Raw genomic sequence first — 8,891 nt, forward strand, 5'->3', positions numbered from 1 at the left:
AGGGAGGGGTGGGTTTTCAAAAATTTTGAAGAGAGATAAGATAGAAGATATGATTTGTAAAAGATAAATATGATAGAAAAAAAGATATAATTTAAATTTAAAAGTTGTGAAAGATATTTGAAAAAGATAAATCTGAATTTTTATTTAAAAAAAATTGAAAAGATAATTGAGTTTTTAAAAAATAATTTTAAAAAGGATTTGTGTTTATGAATTAAGATACATTTGATATTTTTGAAAAAGGGATTTTAGAAATTAGGATTAAAATTTTTTTGGAAATGAAGGATGATAGTTTGGAACATGTTTATGCAAGAAATCATGAATTGAAATATATAAATTGGAAAAAAAATGTGAAGAAAAAACGAATTTACCTCCTCCCCACAGTCCTGGCGCTAAACGCCCAAACACTGCATGTTTTGGGCGTTTAACGCCCATGTGTAGCTTCTCCTGGGCGTTCAACACCTAGCTGTTGCTTCTAGCTAGCATTGAACGCCAGGAACTCCCTTGTCACTGGGCGTTTTTCTGAACGCCCAGGACATTGTAAATCTGGCGTTGAACGCACAGAAGGTGCATCTTTCTAGCGTTCAACGCCCAGAAGGTGCTTCTTTCTGGCGTTGAACGCTCAGTAGATGCTTCTTTTTGGCTTTTTCGCACAAGTGAGCTTCTTTTTGCTATTTTTATCCTCTGAATCCTTCTTTTTTTACCTTGAAGATAATTGACATATACCTGTAAAAATCAATTAATTAACAAATAAACTTTGTAAATGGCTGGGTTGCCTCCCAGCAAGCACTTCTTTATTGTCTTTAGCTGGACTATTACTGAGCTTTAATCAAGTCTCAATTTTGAGCATTCTTGCTCAAAATTGCCTTCAAGATAATGTTTGACTCTCTATCCATTAACAATGAACTTTTTATTAGAATCATTATCCTGAAGCTCCACGTATCCATATGGTGACACACTTGTAATCCCATATGGACCTCTTCACCAGGACTTCAATTTTTCGGGGAATAATCTGAGCCTAGAATTAAACAGTAGAACTTTCTGCCCTGGCTCAAAGACTCTGGATGACAGCTTCTTGTCATGCCATCTTTTTGCTTTCTCTTTGTAAATTTTTGCATTCTCGAAAGCATTGAGTCTAAATTCCTCTAGCTCATTTAACTGGAGCAATCATTTTTCTCCAGCTAACTTGGCATCACGGTTTAGCAATCTGGTTGCCCAGTAGGCCTTATGTTCCAGTTCCACTTGCAAGTGACAGGCTTTTCCATACACGAGCTGGTATGGAGAAGTTCCTATAGGAGTCTTAAATGCTGTTCTGTATGCCCATAGGGCATCATCCAAGCTTCTTGCCCAATCCCTTCTACGGTTAATCACAGTTTGTTCCCGAATTCTTTTAAGTTCTCTATTAGAGACTTCAGCTTGCTCATTTGTCTGTGGATGATATGGAGTGGCCACCCTGTGGCTAACTCCATATCGAACCAAAGCAGAGTAAAGCTGTTTATTACAGAAATGAGTGCCCCCATCACTAATTAGTACTATAAGGATACCAAATCTACTGAAGATGTGTTTCTTGAGGAATTTCAGCACTGTCTTAGTATCATTAATGGGTGTTGCTATAGCTTCTACCCATTTGGATACATAATTCACTGCCACCAGAATATAAGTGTTTGAGTATGATGGTGGGAATGACCCCTTAAAGTCAATACCCCATACATCAAACAACTCAATCTCCAAGATCCCTTGTTGAGGCATGGCATAACTATGAGGCAGATTACCAGATCATTGGCAACTGTCACAATTAAGTACAAACACTCGGGAGTCTTTATAGAAAGTAGGCCAGTAGAAGCCACATTGGATGACTCTTGTGGCTGTTCGCTCACTTCCAAAATGTCCTCCATACTGTGATTCATGGCAGTGCCAGAGGATCTTTTGTGCTTCTTCTTTAGGCACACATCTACGGATTACTCCGTCTGCACAGCTCTTGAATAGATATGGTTCATCCCAAAGATATTACTTTGCATTCGTGATCAATTTCTTTGTTTGCTGCCTACTGTACTCTTTGGGTATGAATCTTACTGCCTTGTAGTTTGCAATGTCTGCAAACCATGGCACTTCCTGGATGGCAAAGAGTTGCTCATCCGAAAAGTTTTCAGAGATCTCAATAAGAGGGAGGGATGCCCTTCTACTGGTTCTATTCAGGATAGGTGATCTGCTACTTGATTCTCTGTTCCTTTTCTGTCTCTTATTTCTATATCAAACTCTTGCAGAAGCAACACTGATGAGCGGATAATTTATACACTTTTTGGCATTGTTTTTAGGTAGTTTTTAGTATGATCTAGTTACTTTTAGGGATGTTTTCATTAGTTTTTATGCTAAATTCACATTTCTGGACTTTACTATGAGTTTGTGTGTTTTTCTATGATTTCAGGTATTTTCTGGCTGAAATTGAGAGACCTGAGCAAAACTCTGATAAGGAGGCTGACAAAGGACTGCTGATGTTGTTGGAATCTGACCTCCCTGCACTCAAAATGGATTTTCTGGAGCTAAATAACTCCAAATGGCGCGCTCTCAATGGCGTTGGAAAGTAGACATCCAGAGCTTGCCAGCAATATATAATAGTCCATACCTTGTTCGAGAATTGACGACGTGAACTGGCGCTCAACGCCAGTTCCATGTTGCTGTCTAGAGTCAAACGCCAGAAACACGTCACGAACCGAAGTTGAACGCCCAAAATACATTACAACTTGGCGTTCAACTCCAAAAGAAGCCTCAGCTCGTGGATAGATCAAGCTCAGCCGAAACATACACCAAGTGGGCCCTGAAAGTGGATTTATGCATCAATTACTTACTCCTGTAAACCCTAGTAGCTAGTCTAGTATAAATAGGATAAGTTACTATTGTATTAGACATCTTCCTGAACCTTCATCACTTATGTATTTTCAACGGTGGAGTTTCTACACACCATAGATTAAGGGTGTGGAGCTCTGCTGTACCTCAAGTTTTAATGCAATTACTACTATCTTCTATCCAATTCGATTTATTCCTGTTCTAAGATATTCGTTGCACTTCAACTTGATGAATGTGATGATCCGCGACACTCATCATCATTCTCACCTATGAACGTGCGTGACTAACAACCACTTCCGTTCTACCTTAGACCGGGCGCATATCTCTTGGATTCCTTGATCAGAATCTTCGTGGTATAATCTAGAATTGATGGCGGCATTCATGGGAATCCGGAAAGTCTAACCTTGTCTGTGGTATTCCGAGTAGGATTCCAGGATTGAATGACTGTGACGAGCTTCAAACTCCTGAAGGCTGGGCGTTAGTGACAGACGCAAAAGAATCACTGGATTCTATTCCAACCTGATTGAAAACCGACAAATGATTAGCCGTGCTGTGACAGAGCATTTGGAGCTTTTTCACTGAGAGGAGGGGATGTAACCATTGACAACGGTGATGCCCTACATACAGCTTGCCATGGAAAGGAGTAAGAAGGATTGGATGAATGTAATGAGAAAGTAGAGATTCGAAAGGAACACAGCACCTCCATGCACCTATCTGAAATTCCCACCATTAATTTACATAAGTATTTCTATCCTATTTTATTTATCTTTTAATTATCTAATCCAATCACGTTTGAATCCGCCTGACTGGGATTTACAAGATGACCATAGCTTGCTTCATACCAACAATCTCTGTGGGATCGACCCTTACTCACGTAAGGTTTATTACTTGGACGACCCAGTACACTTGCTGGTTAGTTGTGCGGAGTTGTGACAAAGTGTGATTCACGTTTGAGAGCACCAAGCCTTTGGAGCCATTGTTGATGATCACAATTTCGTCCACCAAACACCCATCTTATAAGTCTGGGTTTTGAATCCTGCTTTGTGAGTAGATATTTAAGAGCAGCATGGTCAGTGTACACAATCACTTTTGATCCTACTAAATAAGATCTGAACTTGTCAATGGCGTAAACCACTATAAGTAACTCTTTTTCTGTGGTTGTGTAGTTCTTCTGTGCGTCATTTAGAACACGACTGGCATAATAAATGACGTGCAGAAGCTTGACATGCCTTTGTCCCAACACTGCACCAATGGCATGGTCACTGGCATCACACATTAATTCAAATGGTAATGTCCAGTCTGGTGCAGAGATGACTGGTGCTGTGACCAGCTTAGCTTTCAGAGTTTCAAATGCCTGCAGACACTCTTTATCAAAGAAAAATGGCGTGTCAGCAGCTAGCAGATTACTCAGAGGTTTGGCAATTTTTTAAAAATCTTTTATAAACCTCCTATAGAATCCTACATGCCCCAGAAAGCTTCTGATTGCCTTAGCATTGGCAGGTGGTGGTAACTTTTCAATTACCTCCACCTTAGCTTGATCCACCTCTATTCCCTTGTTCGAAATTTTGTGCCCAAGGACAATTCCTTCAGTCACCATAAAGTGCTAGATGGTCAAGACAGGAGCTGAATGAGTCTCCAAATACTGAAAAGTCATCCATGAAGACTTCCAAAAATTTTTCCACCATATCAGAGAAAATTGAGAGCATGCACCTTTGAAAGGTTGCAGGTGTATTGCACAGACCAAATGGCATCCTTCTGTACGCAAATACTCTAGATGGACATGTGAATGCTGTTTTCTCTTAATCCTGGGGATCTATTGCAATTTGATTATAACCTGAATATCCATCCAGGAAGCAGTAGTATTCATGACCTGCTAGTCTTTTTAGCATCTGGTCTATGAAGGGTAAATAAAAATGATCCTTTCTGGTAGCTGTATTGAGCCTTCTATAATCAATACACATACGTCACCCTGTAATTGTTCTTGTAGGAACTGGTTCATTTTTTTCATTACGCACCACTGTCATGCCACCCTTCTTAGGGACGACTTGGACATGGCTTACCCAGGGGCTATCAGAAATAGGATAAATAATCCCAACCTTTAGTAATTTAGTGACCTCCTTCTGCACCACCTCCTTCATGGCTGGATTTAGCCGCCTCTATGGTTGAACCACTGGCTTAGTGTCACCCTCCAATAGAATTTTGTGCATGCATCTAGCTGGGCTTATGCCCTTAAGATCACTGATGGACCACCCAGGGCTGTCTTGTGTGTCCTTTGCACTTAAATTAGTGCTTTCTCTTCTTGTGGCTCTAAGGTAGAGCTTATGATCACAGGGAAGGTATCACCTTCTCCCAGAAATACATATTTCAGGGATGGTGGTAATGGTTTGAGCTCGGGTTTAGGAGGTTTCTCCTCTTCCTGAGGGATTTTCAGAGGTTCTATTATTCTCTCTGATTTCTCCAGATGAGACTGAACATCTTTAAAGATATCCTCTAGCTCTGATTTGAGACTCTCAGTCATATTGACCTCTTTTACCAAAGAGTCAATAATATCAATGCTCATGCAGTCATTTAGGGTGTCTGGATGCTGCATAGCTTTGACAACATTCAACTTGCACTCATCCTCATTGACTATCAAGGTTACTTCCCCTTTTTGAATGTCAATAAGGGTTCAGCCAATTGCTAGGAAAGGTCTTCCTAGAATGAGAGTTGCACTCTTGTGCTCCTCCATTTCCAGCACCACAAAGTCAGTGGGAAAGGCAAATGGCCCAACCTTGACAATCATGTCTTCAATCACGCTTGATGGGTATTTAATGGAGCCATCAGCAAGTTGGAGACATATCCGGGTTGGTTTAACTTCATCAGTCAACCCAAGCTTTTTGATAGTAGATGCAGGTATTAGGTTGATACTTGCCACAAGATCACATAGAGCTTGCTTGGTACAAGTACCCTCTAATGTGCATGGTATCATAAAGCTTCCGAGATCTTTAAGCTTCTCAGGTAAGTTTTTCAGAATGACTGTACTGCATTCTTCAGTGAGGTAAACTTTTTCAGTTTTCCTCCAATCCTTCTTATGACTTAAGATCTCTTTCATGAACTTATCATAAGAGGGTATTTGCTCAAGTGCTTCTGCAAATGAAATCTTTATTTCAAGAGTCCTGAGATAGTCTACAAAGTGGGCAAATTGCTTATCCTGTTCCGCTTGGCGGAGTTTCTGAGGATAAGGCATTTTGGCTTTGTATTCCTCAACCTTAGTTGCTGTAGGTTTATTGCCTGTAGATGTGGGTTGAGAAGCCTTTTTAGAGGGGTCACTATCACCACTTGTATGTGTCTGATCTCCCACTAGCGTTTGAATGCCAGAGGTGGAAGCTGGAGTGGCGTTAAATGCCAACTCCTCACTTGTTTCTGGCGTCTAAACGCCAGAACTGTGCTTCCTTTGGGCATTCAACGCCAATTCCTTTCTTGTTTCTGGCGTTGAACGCCAGGACTGAGCATGGTTTGGGCGTTCAACGCCATCTTTCCACCCATTTTCTGACGTTTAAGCGCCAGAATTATTCCTCTCTGGGCTCTTACTGTCCTCAGATGGATTTTGGGTAGTTTGCTCATTTCTTGGCTTCCTGCTACCTTGAAGTGAGGTATTTAATGTTTTCCCACTTCTTAATTGAACTGCTTGGCACTCTTCTGTTATTTATTTTGATAACTGTTGTTCTGTTTACTTTAACTGTACTTCCATATTCATATTAGCCATTCTTGTTTCTTATAGTATCTCCTTGAATTCGGCTAGCTGTTTTGTTAGAAAATCCAGTTGCTGATTGAATTCAGTAACTTCTTCTGCAGGACTGAGTTCAGTAGTTATTGTTTTAGTCTCTTCTTTCAAGGAAGGTTCACTGCTCAGGTACAGCTGCTGATTTTTGGCAACTGTATCAATGAGCTCTTGAGCTTCTTCTATTGTCTTTCTCATGTGTATCGATCCTCCAGCTGAGTGGTCTAGAGAAATCTGAGCTCTCTCTGTAAGCCCATAATAGATGTCTAACTGCACCCACTCAGAAAACATTTCAGAGGGGCATTTTCTTAGCATCTCTCTGTATCTCTCCCAGGCATCGTAAAGGGATTCATTATCTCCTTGTTTAAAGCATTGGATGCTCAGCCTTAGCTGTGTCATCCGTTTTGGAGGAAAATAATGATTCAGGAATTTTTCTGACAGCTGTTTCCATGTCTTTATGCTTTCCTTAGGTTGGTTATTTAACCACCTCTTAGCTTGGTCCTTTACAGCAAATGGAAGCAGTAATAATCTGTAGACATCCTGATCTACTTCCTTATCATGTACTGTGTCAGCAATTTGTAAAAACTGTGCCAGAAACTCTGTAGGTTCTTCCTGTGGAAGATCGGAATACTGGCAACTTGGCTGTACCATGATAATGAGCTGAAGGTTCAACTCAAAGCTACTGACTCCGATGGAGGGTATACAGATACTACTCCCATATGAAGCAGTAGTGGGGTTAGCATATGACCCCAGAGTCCTTCTGGACTGTTCATTTCCACTTAAGTCCATGATGGAAAAAGGAAGATGATGTGGATTTATTTTATTTATTTTATAAAAAAAATAATTTCCGAAATAACAAAATAAATTAAAATAAAGACTAAAATAATAAATAAAAAGAAATAAAAAATAAAAATAAAAATAAAAAATTTGAAAGTATATTTTTTTTTGAAAATTTTCGAAAAGTGAAGAGAGAGAAAGTGATTAGGATATTTTTAAAATTGAAATCTAATTTTAATTTTTTTTAAATTTGAAAATAAGGCTTAAAATTAATTAGAAAAGATATTTTTTTGAATTTTGAATTTTATGATGAAAGAGAAAAACACACAAAAGACACAAGACTTAAAAATTTTAGATCTAATGTAACATCCCTTCCAGCAAAATACCTTGCTTAAGTTAGAAAGCATGACAGACACTCAGAGTATGCAATGAAGCATAGTCAGTCCACTCCCAAGGCTCTACAGGAAGGACTGCTCTTACCATATTGTAACATCCCTTCCAGCAAAATACCTTGCTTAAGTCAGGGTATTTCTACTAGAAAGGACGTTACGTGACCTTTTCTAATATTAACTACTTAATTATCAAGCCTTTGTATCGAGTTCGCGTTTTAGTTTTAAGAAAATTCCAGAAAATTTTGTTTTTATTCATTCAAGACATGTATCAAAGATGAGCATTGCACATAATAATAACAATCATATAAGTATTATCAATAGTAACTCTTATACATAAAAAGTCATATAAACTCAAATACAACACCTACCCCTCTGATAAAATAAAACTTCAAAGGAAAAGAGCGAGGGGACTCTATGAAAGCAATTAAAACCATAAAGAAAACCTACTAATCGCTCGCAGCTTCAAATTGCGTCTTCATACCTGTGTCACTGAAAGGGTGGAAAATTTGGGAGGTGAGAACCAAACCACATGTTCTCAGTAGAGGTAGAGAATGCCGTGAAAGTAAAGAATAAAGCGCAAATAGTTAATTTCATTCAGATACATCTAAAAGAAAATTAACCTTCTTTAAAAGCATTAGTTAATTATTCAAAATCCTAAACCCATATTTTCTTTATAAAACTCTTAAAAGTTTCCCTAAACTGTATGAATGACCAACCTGTTCCAAGCATAGGTTCATTAAGTCTATGCTGAACCAGTTTGATTTTTCATACTTTACTAGACCTTAACATAAAAGAAGTTACCTACGCGGTATAAATGATCATCCTGCTCCGAGCATAGGTTCATTAAGTCTTTGCTGAACCAGTCAGATACTTTATACAAAACTAGACCTCAAGCATACCAGTCACGGCCTCAGGCCCAAACAGCTCAATCAACATCCAATCACTACAATCCAAACAATCAGTTACAAACACAGGTAATGAGGTTCAAACACAATCAAGAGCATTTATATCAAGTATAGCAATTAGCAGTTACACAGGATTATTCATTTAGGCAAGCCAATTACAATATCCACACCCAAACAATGTCACATAGATGCATATGATGAATGTCTAGTCCTAGT

This window comes from Arachis duranensis, chromosome 3 (genome assembly GCF_000817695.3).
Source record: "Arachis duranensis cultivar V14167 chromosome 3, aradu.V14167.gnm2.J7QH, whole genome shotgun sequence".
Lineage (NCBI taxonomy): Eukaryota > Viridiplantae > Streptophyta > Magnoliopsida > Fabales > Fabaceae > Arachis > Arachis duranensis.